We start from the raw sequence: 17,253 nt of genomic DNA on the forward strand, positions 1-17,253 counted from the left end.
CAGTGATATTCAAGTTAAGAGGATACTGCTGATTGAGAAACACTGAAGATAAATTCCTGATACTACTAAGATGAGAGTATTCTTTACTCGTGTTCTAATTGTGTATGGTATTTAAATATGAAATATTCTGGAAGCTTTGCTTAGCTGTTTCAGAAAAGCTTCAGTTCTTATGAAAAGTAGTCTTTCTTACATATAATCTTTCTTGTAATATTATATGTGCAAAGTATGTAGCACAGTGCTTGTCACAGGTGTATGTAGTTCAGCTTTTCCTTATTGAAACTCTAGCTGTTCAGACTTTTGTTCCATGATCCAGACACCACCTGGGTGTAATTACCTAAACTGTAATCACCTCAGGGGAAACAATAGCTTCTAGAATGCCGTTATTTCTTTCATTAACCAAAGCCTATACATGCAACTAAAGTAGATGTTCTAACCCATGTTAAATTCATATTTTCTTCATTAAAATAAGATAGAAGTTCAACAGGTTTTGCCATTTGATACCTGTAGTGGTCTAAGTCTAATTATTTCAGTGCAGATAAGAAAAAAAGATGCTCTTACCAACTGGATGAAATTACAGTAAAATGGCCAGAAAAATGATGTATATTTAGATCCCAAGAGAGTAATCAATTTACACTCTGAAACATGAAATCTGATTGCCCTTTTCTCTAATGTGAAACACCATGTACAACAATTTATTGACCATAAAACTACTTATCCATTTGGTGCCATGATTTCTCTGCGCGATTTTCAAAGAAAGGATTGGTATGAAATTGATCACCTAGTTGCTTCAGATGGAGAAAGCCCAACCACATTTTTTAGCTCTGCTTAGAAGGAGGACCTCCGTAAAATGGTAATGGGATTCTGCATTTCACTTTCATAATTTATGTCCAAATAAAAGCAGTAATGTTTTAGGCCTCCAGAATCACTAAGTTGTCTTCTCCCATATTCTTTTTTCTTCCCTGTATTGTAAAGACAGACATTTTCTTTCCAGCCTTTCAAGCTTATTATTGCAACTGCCCTTCCTTCCAAAGACCTTTGGACTCTGGAAACAATGAGCTCAGTTACATTACTTTAAAGATAGTAGATTTCTAAATAATGTCAAATTCATTCCCTATGAATCAATTTATATTCAACTAATGCTCATATTACAAAAATCGATGGACGAAATGTTCAGTAAACTTTTCAAAGAGGTTGAAGTAAGGTGTTTGGATCTTATATATGAATAAACATTTTTGTAAAAACTCCCAAATTTTCCATAGTTTGAATTTGAATAGAGGTATATTTCACTTTCAGTTGCATAACATGTCAATGCTTTGTGTTATTCAAAAACTGGTATGTATAAAATAGGAAGTTTAAGTTTCAAAATGTTTTGAACCTTGGGAATTCATTTCCTCTTTCAAAAAATTATAAAGCCATTGAGTTTATCTTAAGTGCCACTTTCCACTTTATCTGAAAGTCATTTTTACATTTGCCTTTAAATTTATTTCCATTTGAAAATGGAACATATCACCTGAGTCTGCATTCACTGACAGTTGAAAAGAAACAATAACTTTTTTTTAGAGCAAAAGGTTTTAGTCACAGTCTGAGGAGGAAAGGATATTTTGTATAAGGTCAAGGGATTCTTTTAATGGCAGAACTTCTCTAAATCAAGGACCATGAGAATATAATAATTTTTAACATAATTATGAGTTTCTTTGAGTGTGTTCAACCTAGCACAAAAGCCTTGCTAAATAATCAGCTCTCACCTCTCTTTTACAAGGATCTTTCTTTGATTACACGAAAGCCAAATTGAGTAGTTCTCTGCACTCCAGACAATTGTTCCTTATAATAGGAACTGTCAATTATAATCACTTTACATAGGTTTTAGTGTGTCACCAAAAACGATAATATGAAGCTTCTAATTAGATGTGTAAACGGAAAAAAGGCAGGTTTAGTCAAATAAGAGTGTTGGACTTTACCTACAATTTGAAAGAGGCTGTTTTATACTGTTTCTAGTGTCCTGGTAACTAATAGTAAAAATCAAGAAATTTTATGAGTTTTATAATTTTTCAAAATTAATTTTTCAAAATGTTATAATGTTTCCAGAGCAAGTTGTATTAATGAGCTATCCAGTTCCTTGTTACACATAGTATGGCCCATGAACCCCACTGGCGTTGTCTGGGGGTTTGTTAGAAATGCAGAATCTCAGACCTGTTGAATCAGAATATGCATCTTTAATGAGTCTCCCAGGTGTTGCATAAGCATATTAACATTTGAGAAGCAGCAAACTAGTTAACAGTGATACTCGGAAGGGCTAAAAACTGTTTATTACAGAGTTTCCCAGTTTATGTGCTGAAGCAGGCTGCTGTGCGGCAAATAGTTTGCAGGTGCACAGAAGTAACAACTCCCTTGGCCCTCAGAGCAGGTAGGTAGGGACTGATGCAGCCAGAACCCCCCAGAGCAGCCCCTACAGTTGCAGGTGACCTTGTCCATTAACACCAGTGTGTCATACAGATATCATCATTTGCTGCGTGTGCTGCTACATGAAAAAGGTAACAGAATGCTGCTCTGATGAATTAGATTTAATGGGGGAATATTTTATGGGAAGGATGAGAGGTGGAAAGTATAGAGAAGTAGGAAATCAGTGCTCTTGGGCACAGACAAATCAAAAGCGAGGAAGCCAAGGTGGACTGGAGATTTGCGTCAGTTCTCCAACTCCTTGCATTGTTAAATAAGCAGAACTATACAACAACCAAATGATATTGGAAGAATAGCTCCTGCCTGGCAGATTTGTTTTTCATAGTTCTTGCTTTAAGGTAAACCAGCGTAGCCAAAAACATGCATAAAATTGTTCAGCAGTAAACCCTTGGCAGTGGTAACAGAAGGACCACTGAATAATAATAGAATATAGACCAAATTAGAAAAACATTTCTCTAAGCCATATTTGTCAAATGCTTTGAAGAGAGTAGTTTAGAAGTTGATATAAGAACCCAACTCCATAGCGATTGTTATTGCTATGGCATTGTGCTTTAGTGAATTTTTCAGTTAATATTTTAACTCTCATTCCTTAATATGGGTCTGCCTTTTTCAATTAATGGATTTATTTTTAAGTTTAATGGGACAAAACTAAAGAACTCCACAGTCTTAGCTTCTCTCTTGGGGCAAAGCAATGGCTTCCAAATGACTTCTCTTGCTATAGTTTCCCTCTTTCAAACCCATCATCCACATAATCATCCAAGAGAATGTTTGAGAATACAAATTCTTTAGTGTCACTTTTCTGCTTATACAGCTCCAATAGTGTTGCATCACTTTCTGGAGAGTTTAAATTCTTTCTTTTAACACTCACGTTCCTTTAGGACTTCTTAAGTCTCAGCTTCCTTTGCTATCCCACACCCATCAGCATTCCAGCCACATCAAGCAGCTGTAGTTCCCCAAACGTGCAGTGCTTTATAATGCCTCGAGTCTTTGCACCTGCTGACTCTCCGACTATAATGCTCTCCTCCTCCTTTGTTCACTTGGCTAAGCCTTTCCCATCCTTGAGGCTTCAGCTCCAGTGCCACCTCCCCGCCTTGGAAAGTCCTCTTCTCTTCTTCCCTTCTAGTGAGTTGTTCCCATGGAACCCTGTGTATGTCTTGATCATGGAATTTCTCACAGGACTTTTTCATCCAGACCAGCCTTGTGTGCATACAGCTGTATGGTTACACACAACTCTGCTCTCTGGAGGGCCCTGTACTTTACCTAATGTTCTGGTACCACCATTTTGAAATTCCTAATAATTTCATCTTTAAATTTGTGTTTCGAAGTGAAGTCTCATGGGACAATGGAACATACCCCTGAGCAGAGGAGATCCATGCAGTATCTGTGTCAGCCATTCCTTAAACTGCCCCATTCACATAAAACATTTGCAATGCTTTACATCTACTACTGAGTAAGCAGTGGTATTTACAAGCCCAAGAGGGCATGCTTTCTATTCCAGCTACAACTTGCTTTGAAGACAGAAAAAAGGCAGTGATGTTCTAAGAAAGAAGAATGAGCAAGGAATCCTATCATCCTTTCCTACGCTTATCACTTCCCTGTGTTAGCCAACCACTTATTCTGAAAATGATCGCATGGGAGAAAGGGAAAGGCAGGACAACCCATAGTACCTTCACTTTCAGCCCTTCCTTATTCACCAGGAAGCTAAAGGTAGAGAGCACATGCATATCAAGAAGCTTTACATTTTAGCGCTGATGGTACTTTTATGCTGATTTTTGAATAAGAGGTTTCCTACTTTCATTTTTCAGTTGACCCTGCAAATTATATAGCTGACCCGATTATAATCTCTGCTTAATCCTTGTCTGTGTACCATATTAGATTAGGGGTTTCTTGAAGGCAGGGAAAATGTTTTTCACCTTGGTATCCTTAATGCTTACATAAAGCTGGCTCTCAAAAGATGAATTTCAAAAGGCAACTGCAGCTAATTTTAATGTTTCCAAAAAGGGGAGACAACATAAGCAGCTCTTTTTCCTGCTTAGAATGTGCACCTAACAAAGTATATTTTGTCTTGAATGTGCCAATATGGAGTAGGGAGAATAAAACCAAATCCCCAATCAGTTGGTGCTGGTTTTGAACACCTGCTATGTCTGTGTTAGGTGTGTTAGGGAGAGTCACATACCTAGGAGTCATTCATGAGGTCTGGCTGCTTATGCCTGGAAACGGATAAATGGTGCAGGTGGCTAATGCTCACAGGAGACATGTACATTGTGGCATCAGAGGGGCTGGGAGATATGCCTCAGATGCCAAAGTGGATGTTTATATAGATAAATAAAAGCACGATCCCTACATGGGCAACTCAAGGTGAGGTAGAAGGGTCCTAATACATGGACTGAGCTCAGCCGCAAGGCCAGGCTGTGGCCTGGGTCCCTAGATCCCTATCAAACAGGTATTGTCTGGAGAGTTTGTGTGCATGGACCTGGGCCCTGGTCACTAGGGAAAATGGGAATCAGCAACAGAATTCCAAGCCCCAGGGAAGGACAACGCAAAGGACAAGGCAGGACCCCAGTCTTGGAAGGCCGTGGAGTCAAGGAACGTTCCCAGAACAAGACCTCAGAAAGGACCAGAGCAGGAGACTGACCCACAACCAAGGCCAAGGATGGAATGGGTAACAAACAAGCAGGGACCCTGGTGGGTTCAGACACTTAGCTGGGGAGTGACACAGAACCTGTGGGCATCGGTGAGTCCAGCTAAGAAGGCGACCTAGAGGCCAAAGAAACTATTTCAAGGAATGGAGAGGAAGAATGCAGGGAAGATGCACAAAACTTAGATAGGAAATGTATAATTTTGTTGAAGAAAGAAGACAAATACATTGGAAACAAAATAGAATTGAACTCAGCATGACATATTAGAGCCCAGTAATGGAGCTCACTTTTTGAGTAGTATGGAAGTCAAAGTGGTTTGGAGAAGTGAGTGAAGGCTTCCTGGAGGAGGTGGCATGAGACTTGAATATTCAAGGAGGAGAGACTCAGTCCAGGCAGGAAGACTATAATGAACCCAGAGGAAGCTGCAAATGGGGGTGATCTCCACAAAGGGTCTGTGCCTGGGAGTACGGAATACAGGGTAGAGCAGTGTGTAGGCTATGTGATGCTCCCCCATATATGGCCATGTCCTAAGCCTCAGAACTTGTGAATGTTAACTTATATGGCAAAGGGAACAGCAGATGAGATCAAATTATGAGGTGGTGCGATTATCTGTGTGAGCTGAGGGCAATCATAGTGCCCCTTATAAGAGGGACGCAGGCCAAGTCAGCGTCAGAAGAGACAGAAGCAGAGATTGGAGTGATGTGCTTTGAAGATGGAGGAAGCAACTTCAAACCAAGGAACACAGGTGGTCACTAAAAGCTGAAAAGGGCAAGGAAACAGATTTCCCCCTCAGAGCTTCCAGAGGGAACCCACCTGCCCCCGGCGGCACCATGTTGACTTTAGCACAGTCAGACTGATTTCTTACTTCTGACCTCCAAACTGTAAGAGAATATATTTGTTGTTTTAATCCACTAAGAGTGAGGTAATCTGTTACAGCAGCAACTGGAAACTCATAGAGGCACTAAGGATCGTGGACCAAGCTGCAGAGCGCTTTGTGATTGCAGAGGCTGTGCCAGTAAAAACCAAAGGCAGCCAAGTGCATATGATGGAACTTTGCTGAGAGCTGCTTCCCTCCTCAGTGATCCACACAGATCACAGCAGGGGCTTCAACCTCAGCCCAGTCAGCCCACAGCACGGCAGCCAGAGCCCGCAGGTGCCGACAGGTTTGGGATCGGTCGGGGTGCCAGCAGGTTGCTTCGGGGTGAGCTCTCTCTTCCTGGCTTGCAGACAGCTGCCTTGTCACTGTGGCCTCACGTGTCTTTTCCTGTTTGTGCACATGGAGAGAGACGTCTCTGGCATCTCTTCTTTATGGACACCAGTCCTATCAGATCCAGACCCCACCCTTATGATCTCACTGAGCTTTAAATCCTCGTTAAAGAGCCTGTCTCCAAATATAGGCACATTGGGGGGTTAGAGCTTCAACAGATGAATTTGGGGGGAGGGGGACACACAATTCAGTCCACCTCAGATGGTGACAATCAGGATAGCACCATCTTTTACTTTTAGGGTCTGGGACCCCATATTTGTTATTGTGATGAAGACCATATCAGGAAGCATTATGAAAAATACTTTGAGAACACCTTTTCGTATTCATGCATTCTTTCCTAATGCCACATTCTGCCCAAGAATTCACCCGTCTGGCCTGAGAAAGAGAAAGAGACCACAATGCATCCTGTCACCTTTTCCTCATCACCTTTGTGAAATGCTAATTACAGCAAGGACAATAGAAGAAATATTATCTTTTTGTAAAAACCATACAGCTGAGGGCCGGCTGTCAGGATATAATTATGCAAACAGGAATTGGTCTCAAGCAGGACATGATGGTTACCATCCCAGCTACGTCAAGTGCCGAGGGAGCTCCTCTAATTACCACCGACTGGAGGTTTGGTCTTATATCTCTTTCAAATAACGTCAGCGGCAGCAGTGACAGCCTGCACCTTCCAACATCACACTCCTTCATTAGTTTGCTCTGACTCACCCTCCTCACATCCTACCACCCAATAAACCTTCCATCGAGTGATTTATCTTTCCAAGTACTGGATAGCACTTACGCCACTGCCTTTTTCTTTCCTTATTTCCTACCAAATAATTATCAAGTGTCTCCTCTGTGCAAGGACATTCATATGTGCTATTTTATTCAGCCTCACTGCAACCCGACTAAGTAGACATCATCCCTCTATAAATGAGTAAAGTGAGAAGCAAAGCAGTTATGTGGTTCAGCACTAGCATTGAGTCATCCCAGTGGGTATCCAGAGGGATGGAGGAAGGAGAAGAGGGGAGAAATCTGTAGGAGGCGTAGCAGCAGCACAGCCAGCTGAACCCCATCTCTGCCATCCCTCAGAGTCAATATGGTCCTTGACATCCCCCAGAGATGTTAAGCCCGGAGACTGATTTTATGGGAATTAATTGTAATAGGAACTTATACAACCTGCTTGATGAGAAATGGTTAGACTAGCTGTCCAGACACAGCAAAACTGTAGTGCAATTCTATAAATAAGCTCTGGCTTCTATGCCTAATGAGAGCTTACAGTCAGCCTAAAGGAAAATGTACGCTGTCTTTGCTGTAGATTTCCTTTGTCCCAAATGCATGAGAAGAGACTTTCTTTTTTTTTTGCCTTTCTCCCATACAGTTCTCTCCATCCAAGTTGAGAAAGGTCTTTTCAAATCTGCCCACAGGCCAGCCAGTTCCCTATACCCAGCCTCCACCATGTCCAGGACCAAAAAGGACAGTCATGTCCCATCCATGCCACCACTGGGGGAAACAAGCCCCTCCTCCAGCTGCCCTTTCTCTAGGACTACAGCCTTGATCTTGTCGGAAGACAGGCCATGGCCTGGGTCTACTTACTTTCTTTCTCTCTGTGGCCTCTGAGCTGGGCCACGTGGGCTTGGTGCCACAGAACAAGTCAATAAATACTGTCCCGCTTCTATTTTTCTATGAGAAATAGTGATGGTGATCATTCTTATGGACTGAATGTTTGTGTCCTCCCAAAACTCGTATATTGAAAACCGACCATGTGATGGTATGAGGAGGTGGGGCTTTGGGAAGGGAATTAGGGTTACATGAGTTCATGAGGGTGTAGTATCATGAATGGGGTTAGTGTCCCTATATGAGTTCTGAGAGAGCTGCTTTCCCTCTCTGTTGTGTGCCATGTGAGGATACAATGATAAGTTGACTGTCTGTAACCCAGAAGAGGGCTCTCACCAGAACCTGACCATGCTGGCACCCTGGTCTTGGACTTCTAGCCTATAGTACTGTGGGAAATAAATTTCTGGTGTTTACAAGCTACCTAATCTATGGAGTTTTTGCTATAGCATCCTGGGAAGACTAAGTAATCACTGATACACAACTTTTGTGAGACTTTTAGAGGTATGGTTGTGTTTATAGAAGATTTTTAAGTCGTCAGACAAGTATGCAGTGTAAAAACAATGATTTGACCAGGGCCTATCTTAATTTAGGGCATTGAAGAGAAGGGGAATCTGGTGGTTAGTGTCCCAATCTGTCCTCAGGCTGATTGCGTTTATTCTTGTCCCCAGTGCTCAAAAAAGTGCAAGTGGTGGGCTTCCCTGGTGGCGCAGTGGTTGAGAGTCCGCCTGCCGATGCAGGGGACACGGGTTCGTGCCCCGGTCCGGGAAGATCCCACATGCCGCGGAGCAGCTGGGCCCGTGAGCCATGGCCGCTGAGCCTGCGCGTCCGGAGCCTGTGCTCCGCAACGGGAGAGGCCACAACAGTGAGAGGCCCGCGTACCGCAAAAAAAAAAAAAAAAAAAAAAAAAAGTGCAAGTGGTATGATTTCCAGTCTCTAAACTCAGGGATTAAAAAATATCTATTTCTATTCATTTATTGTCTATAAATCAAATGAAATATAAATTTAAGCAAACACCTAACCAAACTGTCAGGAAATTCACCTCAAGTAATATTGGGACTGGCTCCCTATTCGGGTCTGATAAGAATCTGGAAGCTTACCGGGTATCCAGAAAACATCTCTATTTTCTGTCTGCTTTTCCGGGGTCTTCATTCTTCAAACCATCATGGATGCCATGACATCTACATTGCTTAAACCCACAGTGGTCCCTCCAAGTCCTAAAACTTGAAGTCAGGTCACATGGGAGGTACAGAAATGTTTGCAGAGGCTGGAAATGCCCCCTCCCGAGGTGCCCCGTCATCATCTCTGATGTATTGCCACCACTTGGGCACAGAGGCGGGTGCAGGTATACCCCCTGCCCTCAGACCTCTCTCCCTTTCTCACCAGAGAGAAATCTCTTTTCTTTCCTTTCTCGTTCTCTCCTTTCTCTCAAAGAGCTTATTCAATTCCTGCATTTCCCCTTCCCCTCTACCCAAAACATTCTGCATTATTGCTTCATTGGGCTTAGGTTTAAAAGAAACTCAAAGGTCATTGACTTCAGACTACAAGTTTGAAGTGATTCATATTATATCTTCTGGATGTAGTGGCTAAACAGCTCTGGGTTTGTGAGTGTGCCTGTAGAGGTTTAATTAGGTTTACTACAGCATAGGCATCATTGAAGCCATATCTGCTCTCCCCAACCCTGCCAAAAAAATAGTGATGTGCCTGATGGGCAAGGGTGGAATGCACTGGTCCTCTCAACCAATGTGCCTTTTGCTTTTATTCCCTCCCTTTCTGGATACCTGCCATATACGGTACCTAATACAGAAAGGTCTCTCACATACATGTTTTACCCCGTGGTCCTCCTCCCCTGATGAGACTTATATGAGCCATGAATGGAACCTAACCCAAAGCCAGCCAGTCTCTGATATGGCCTCAAGAAAGTGCTCTGACCAGTAAGGGCACCCTGAATGGATGATGGTCGACCAGGCATGGATCCTCTGCCTTACCAAATTTGAGTTCAGAGACAGAAAATCGTTGATAATGGGGAGAATGGCAGAAAAAAAAGCTGGAAGGTGACATGGCAGCAATGGAGAAAGAACAGTAGATCTGTGGTGCTGTCCTAGTGACAGGACACCTGGTGGCTAGAACTGTGTTCTCACCTAAAAGATCTTCCAGCTCCTATTTTTCCGAACAGCCTGGCTACATGTGGTTCCTGTTTTCCTTCCTTCTCTGCATATCCCTTCCACACACTCTGACCCTCTGACTAAACCCAAGCTTCTCTCTCGTCCTTGCAACCTAAAAGAGGCTCACTCACATTTATTTAAAGTAAAACTCCCACGGCTTAAGTATTAGGGCAGTCATAGAGCAGTAAACAATGAGTCACTGATTAATAACCATCTCAAAGGGCAGCAAATAACAGGTGATTTTTTTTTCTTTTTTTTTTCTTTTTTTTTTTAACATCTTTATTGGAGTATAACTGTTTTACAATAGTGTGTTAGTTTCTCCTTTACAACAAAGTGAATCAGTTATACATATACATATGTTCCCATATCTCTTCCCTCTTGCGTCTCCCTCCCTCCCACCCTCCCTATCCCACCCCTCTCATGGTCACAAAGCACAGAGGTGATCTCCCTGTGCTATGCGGCAGCTTCCCACTAGCTATCTAATTTACATTTGGTAGTGCATATATGTCCCTGCCACTCTCTCACTTCGTCACAGCTTATCCTTCCCCCTCCCCATGTCCTCAAGTCCATGCTCTAGTAGGTCTAACAGGTGATTTTTATTCTGAAGTTTGAAGATTAAGAAGTCCTAGAGAAATAGTCGCTGATGAAAACATCTCAAAACCTATTAAACCTCCCCCCCGCCTGGAGTTTTCCTCCTTCTCTCTCTGTGTTCCTCTGCTTTCCTTATATTTTCTGTCCCTGCTTCCCATCCCCCTTCTACCATTTATCTTCCTTTGTGTGACTCCCTTGGTTTCTCTCTGCCTCTTCCCATTCCTTTCCTCTCTGGTCTCTCCCTTCTGTGTGCATGTCTCTCCCCTGCCCACTTCAATACCTCTCATTCCCTTACTCTTCCTTTTACCCTCTTCCTTCTCTGGTTGTCTTTCCTCCCATCACTTTCCTTACTACCACTCTTTAAAGATTGCAAATGGAAAGGAAATATATTTATTGGGATTTATTGTGCTTATTGCATTTTGTGTTCTGTTTTCTTTATTTAACTGCAGATGATTTGAGCATTTTTTTTGATTAATTAAAAGAAATACCAGAACAATCTACTTTTGCATGTGTCCCTCAGACTGTTTTCTCCAGTATTGTGTGGCCTTGGCAGAAAAGAAAGGCTCTCCAAGCCCGGGACTTTGCATAGAAGTTTACCAGGGAAACGATAGAGTCTCTGATCAGTTTCTATTTGAAAGACTTAAACAACAAAAACAACGACAACAACAGCTCCCTGGTGTTCAAGTTGAAAAGAGAAGGGAAAGATGCAATCAATTTTATTAAATTAGATTATTAATCCAGAAGGTACAGAACTCTTAGTACAGTGAAAATAGAAATTTTAGCTTTATTATATAGACATTAACTCTCTTGGTGTTACCCTGGAGCTGATATTAATCTTCCTACTAGATTAGTCTTTTTTAATCTTTCCATGTTGCACATTTCCTTTGTGCATCTGAAAGTTGCAGAATACATCCTACTCTTCATAGGCTCAGGCCAAAGCCCTAATCATAATTCTTACCATCCTGTCAAATGATGATGATTCCTGGTGACATTAATGTCACCAGAGAAAGTTATCCAGTGTTTGTTAAGCATAATGTTAATTGCTCTTGTTTGTATCCAAGAGCATAGTCACCTGCCACCTAGTGTCTTAATAAAAAACTGCAGTATATGACGCATTCAGCCAAGGTTCTCCCTGAACTCCCCATTGGACTCCCCAGGGTTTAGCTTCAAACACTTCTGGATGGCAGGCAGCTCACTCTATGAGAGGCTACTAGACCTGACTTCTCCACTCTGAACAGCAGAATCCCATCTGTCACAGTCGGGTAGGGTCCCTGTGGTCTGTATGTGAGAATATCCAAAGGCGTGTTCTGACTCAGAACTTCACGGGAGAGTCAGGGATGGCTGAGAATGGCTGAAACATACCATGGCATGAAAAGTATTCAAAGTACATACGGTTCATGTAATACGGTTACTGCAACAATAATTGTATGTAACCATTACAACGATATGAAGGAAGTATTTCTATGGAGGAAGATGGGTAACAAACAAACAAGATAAGTCCATATTAGGATATATATATAAGGGAAATAAACAGGGTCGCCAATTAAACTTACTGGACAGCTTTGTTTATGGTGGTCAGGGAAAACCTACCCCAGAAAGTGGCATTTGAATGAGGCTCCCATGCTGAGAATACGCCCAGTGTAAAAGTGGCTGGGGAAAGTCCTGGAAGAAGAAAGGGGCCTGGCATGTCCAAGGGCCAGAGAAAAGGACAAGGTAGTTGAAGTGTGATGAATGAAGTAGAGTGGTGTTTGTTCTCTAAACATTGCCAATTCAGGAAAGGAAAAGAAGTAAAATTGCCCCCTGAGATTTACATTTTGAAATCAGTACATGATGGATTATATATTTATGAGGACACTTTTTGTTTCCAAGAGACAGAAATCTGAATCAAACCAAATTAAGAGAAAACAAAGTTGGTGGGGGAGGGTTTTACTGGCTTATGTAATCAGAAAGGACACAGGTGCAAGGGGGTGCTGGAACCATGGATTCTATGTCACCAGCTTCTCTTTCTCTGCTTCTATTTGCATGTTGGTTTCAGTCTCTCCTACCACTAGGCTAGAACCATGGATGCTGGCAGCTCTGAGCTTACATACAACATCCTAATCAAGCAACAAACATTGCTCCTTTCCTCCCAACTCAATTTGAAAAACTCAGGGAAGGACTCAGATTACCCTGACTTTGTACTCACTCCTTGAACCAATCCCTATGGCTAGGGAAGTGAGGAACTCTGGCCCAGTTAGCCGGTGTCCTGTGTCCATCCCTGTGGCCAGTTACTACAAATGGAGAGGGAGTATGTGGTAACACAGATATAGCCCCTGGGATATCAATATCACTCTAATTTGTCTATCAGAAATGAGAAAAAAGATATGCTACATCATATTAAGGCTGGAATGTCAGTAAGGTATTTCTTTTTTTTTTTTAATTTTAATTTATTTATTTATCTTTGCTGTGTTGGTTCTTCGTTTCTCTGAGAGGGCTTTCTCTAGTTGTGGCAAGCGGGGGCCACTCTTCATCGCGGTGTGCGGGCCTCTCACTGTCGCAGCCTCTCTTGCTGCGGAGCACAGGCTCCAGACGTGCAGGCTCAGTAGTTGTGGCTCACGGGCCCAGTTGCTCAGCGGCATGTGGGATCCTCCCAGATCAGGGCTCGAACCCGTGTTCCCTGCATTAGCAGGCAGATTCTCAACCACTGTGCCACCAGGGAAGCCCAGTAAGGTATTTCTTTAGGTTAAATAGTAAAAGGAAGACAAAGAGGTATTGAGTGACATTAATACTACCCAAAGAAAGAATGTGTTCTTCTGAGTCTTGTTTAGCCATTAAAATACAGGAAAAAAAAAAAAAAAAAAAAGTCCTGAAGGTGAAACCTGGCAATTCTCACCTAAATGATATCTGGGGGAAGAGAGTCCTGGCCAATGGCCCCTATGGTGTGGCATATTGTTGAACCAGCCACTGTCTCCGAGCTAGTCCCTCTGTGGCACATCCCCTTTTAATGCAACACAATCACTGAGTTTCTGATATTAATTTGAAGTACATCCTCATTGAAGAACTTAAGAACCTTTAACATAGCCAGGAATAGTCTTAGTTCTTTTCCCCATGAGATTTTTTCTTCTTTCATGGTCCAGGTTCTGTTGATGTGCTTCTGTGTCCCACACCAGTTCACTTGGGATTTTGCTTCCTTTTAATATCCTTAACAAGCGTATCTAAGTCTCTGCATCAACTGTTGCTGTTAGCTCACATAGAATTTGGCATCCTTTTTGCTAAAAAGACTTTACTTTTCTCTAAAGGGTTCTACAAAATGCTCTCCGGCTAGTTACTGGTTATGGGAAAATAGCTTCTCCTTCGATTTGTATGACACTGCAGTTCGTGTGTGTGTGTGTGTGTGTGTGTGTGTGTGTGTGTGTGTGTGTGTGTGTGTCCCTCTGGCTAGCTGCCTTGTCTTCAGCATGATCAGCAACCCACTTTTTGGAGAAAGTTCTATATTCCATTGCTTTTGACATAAAAAGTAACGTTTAACCACTGGAAGTGGGTCCAATCTTGGACAAAATTATGAATGACAATAAAGATTGAATGCAAAATATTAAACACCATTCTAGACTGCATAGCGTTTCTGTTATTCTCCCTGTGTATTCACTCACTGACTAATGTTTATTGAGCATTTTTTTGGCGGTTGGTGCTTTGGGTCTTTGTTGCTGTGCACGGGCTTTCTCTAGTTGTGGCGAGCGGGGGCTACTCTTTGTTGCGGTGCGCGGGATTCTCATCTGCAGTGGCTTCTCTTACTGTGTAGCACAGGCTCTAGGTGTGTGGGCTTCAGTAGTTGTGACGTGTGGGCTCAGTAGTTGTGGCTCGCAGCTCTAGAGCGCAGGCTCAGTAGTTGTGGTGCACGGGCTTAGTTGCTCCGCGGCATGTGGGATCTTCCCGGATCGGGACTCGAACCCGTGTCCGCTGCATTGGCAGGCGGATTCTTAACCACTGCGCCACCAGGGAAGCCCCAGGGCAGTATCATTTTACAAACTATATATATATGCATGTATATGTGTTTGTATATGTCTGTAATGATCTGTAATGGAGTCACACAGATACCCATAAATCAGTGGTTCTCAATCCTGACAGCACATCTGAATCATCTGGGGAGCTTTTAAGAAACAATACCACCCTTGACCCCACCTGAGATTCTGATTTAATGGATCTGGGGCCCCAGCATCAGTATGGTCCTAATAGGCAACCAACTGCCCCAAGGAGAATGGTAACGGAGAATTGAGGAAGAGCTTTGGAGTTAGATAAACCTGAATTTGAACCCTATTTCACTATCTATTGGCTTCGTCATTTTTTGTCTATTATTTAACGTCTCTGTGTCTTAGTTTTTCATCTGTACAATAAGAATAACACCTATTTCGTGGAGTTATCCTGAGGATTAGGGATAAGATGTGCCCAGCACCCTGTGCAATAAATGTTGATGGAATGGCTGAGAGCCAGGATGAGGGGCTAAGACAGAAGGAAAGGGCTGGAGGAAAAGAGAAGCCAGAGCAGAGAAGAGAGGCAGGAAAGACCCTACAGAGCAAACTGAGACCTGCCTCCACCTTTTAAAGATGCGTTTCCTGCTTCTCACATTTTTCTTGAAATCCAGCTAACAGCAAGAGGTTGGCTCAACAAGAATGTGAAATTTCACCCTGAGGAAGCCCTACAGTGTGGAAAACCTTGATACTCCCAATCACCCTTCTCTTTTGTTTGACTTTGACTTGGGAATGCTTACAGCACCTGTGCACAACTTGAAACCTTGTTCTTGGGGTTTGATGCCAACATCACACCACCCTAGTGGTCCTCAAGATGCCAGCCCAGTAGCATCAGTATCATGTGGAAAGTTATTAGAAATGTGAAACTTTGGGGCCCTTCCCCAGACCTACTGAATCAGAGAATGGGGAAGGGGCCCGGCAAACTGTTTTACAAGCTCCCCAGATGATTTCGATGCTAAAGTTTGAGACCCACTGTATTGAAGTATTATGACAGGTGCCCTCAGCAATAAAAAGGGTTAGCAGTAAGTCAAAGCCACAGCACTTTTCATTTCATTCACTATTGTGTCACGTTAAATAAACTCCTAAGTCTTGTCTTCTTGGCTCAGTAAATTTAATAAATGAGGGGATATCCAAATCATTTAATTTTCCTTCAGAAAGAAATACAAAAGCACCTTTTAGACTTCAGTTGCTAAAGCCCTCAGTCAACACTTAAAATTACAAATTTCTAGGATATTTACCTGTGTATGAATGTGTGTTCTTTCGTATATTTAAATATATATTTAATTATTTATTCGCCTTTGCAAAGAGTTCCTTTCACAATCACTTTTCTAGATGTCACAGGTTACTCTGCCGCTTTTCCCAATTAGGTGTGTTCTTCCAGTCAGGTTGCTCTGTCACTGGTGAGCCTAATTTCCAGCCACAATGCCCTTCACAGCACAAGGAGAGACCCCCAGCGCAGGATGTAAAAGTTTGGATTCCGGAATCAGCCAGGCATAGGTGTGATTATGTATATATTATCAGAGACATTAAACTTGTATTTTGGGGTAAATTACTCATCTCTGAGACCCTTATTTCCTTATCAATTGAAATGGGGTCAATAATACCTGTGCCTACCTTATGGCGTTTTTGCAGAACATGTTAAATACTCAGTAAATGCTACCTGTTGGTATTGTGACTTCCAGAAGTCTCTTAATGATGATGTGAAGTACTTGTTGATTTTTGAAGTAAGGAGACACAAGTGAATAATAGGATTTTTGTGGCATTTGTGATAAAGCATTCAAAGCAGTGCTTTTTGAAGCTTAGCATGTGTATGAATCACCGAAGGTTCTGTTTAAAATGCAGACATTGGTTGATCCAGTATGTCTGAGGTGGGGTCTGACACCCTGCATTTCCAACAAGCTCCCAGGGGACACCGATGCTACTTGTCCCAGTTTAAAGCACTGGGCTTATGCCCTGGAACATGTTGAATACTCAATAAACATTAGCTATTGGTACTGGGACTTCCAGAAGGCTTGTGCTTTTAATAACAATTTGAAATACTTGCAGGGACTTCCCTGGCAGTCCAGTGGTTAAGACTCTGCTCTTCCACTGCAGGGGGCCCGGGTTTGATCCCTGGTTGAGGAACTAAGATCCCATATGTCAGGTGGCGTGGCCAAAAAAAAAAAAAAATTGTATGAAATACTTGCAGAATTTTGAAGTAGGTAGACATTATGTAAAATTTGTATATTTCAAAACTAGGAGGAGATTACAAGATCTGGCTATTCTTAATTGCTTTATTTTGGTAAAAAAAAGAAAAAAAGAAAGTGAGGTGAGGAGAATATTTTTCCTCTTTATAATGAGCTGCTTTCCACCCCAATCAGAGGACTTTTCCTCAGGTGCTTCCTCTTCCCTTCTACCTGAAATGCCCTCTCTTCTCTTTTTTCCCACTCAAATCCTAACTTGATCTCAACATCCAGCTCTTAGGAGAAATCAAGCTCTCAGCACATGAATGTTTTACCATACAACTTTGCGTGGTGTGATTCCAAAATAATAAT

This window comes from Physeter macrocephalus, chromosome 8 (assembly GCF_002837175.3).
Source record: "Physeter macrocephalus isolate SW-GA chromosome 8, ASM283717v5, whole genome shotgun sequence".
NCBI lineage: Eukaryota > Metazoa > Chordata > Mammalia > Artiodactyla > Physeteridae > Physeter > Physeter macrocephalus.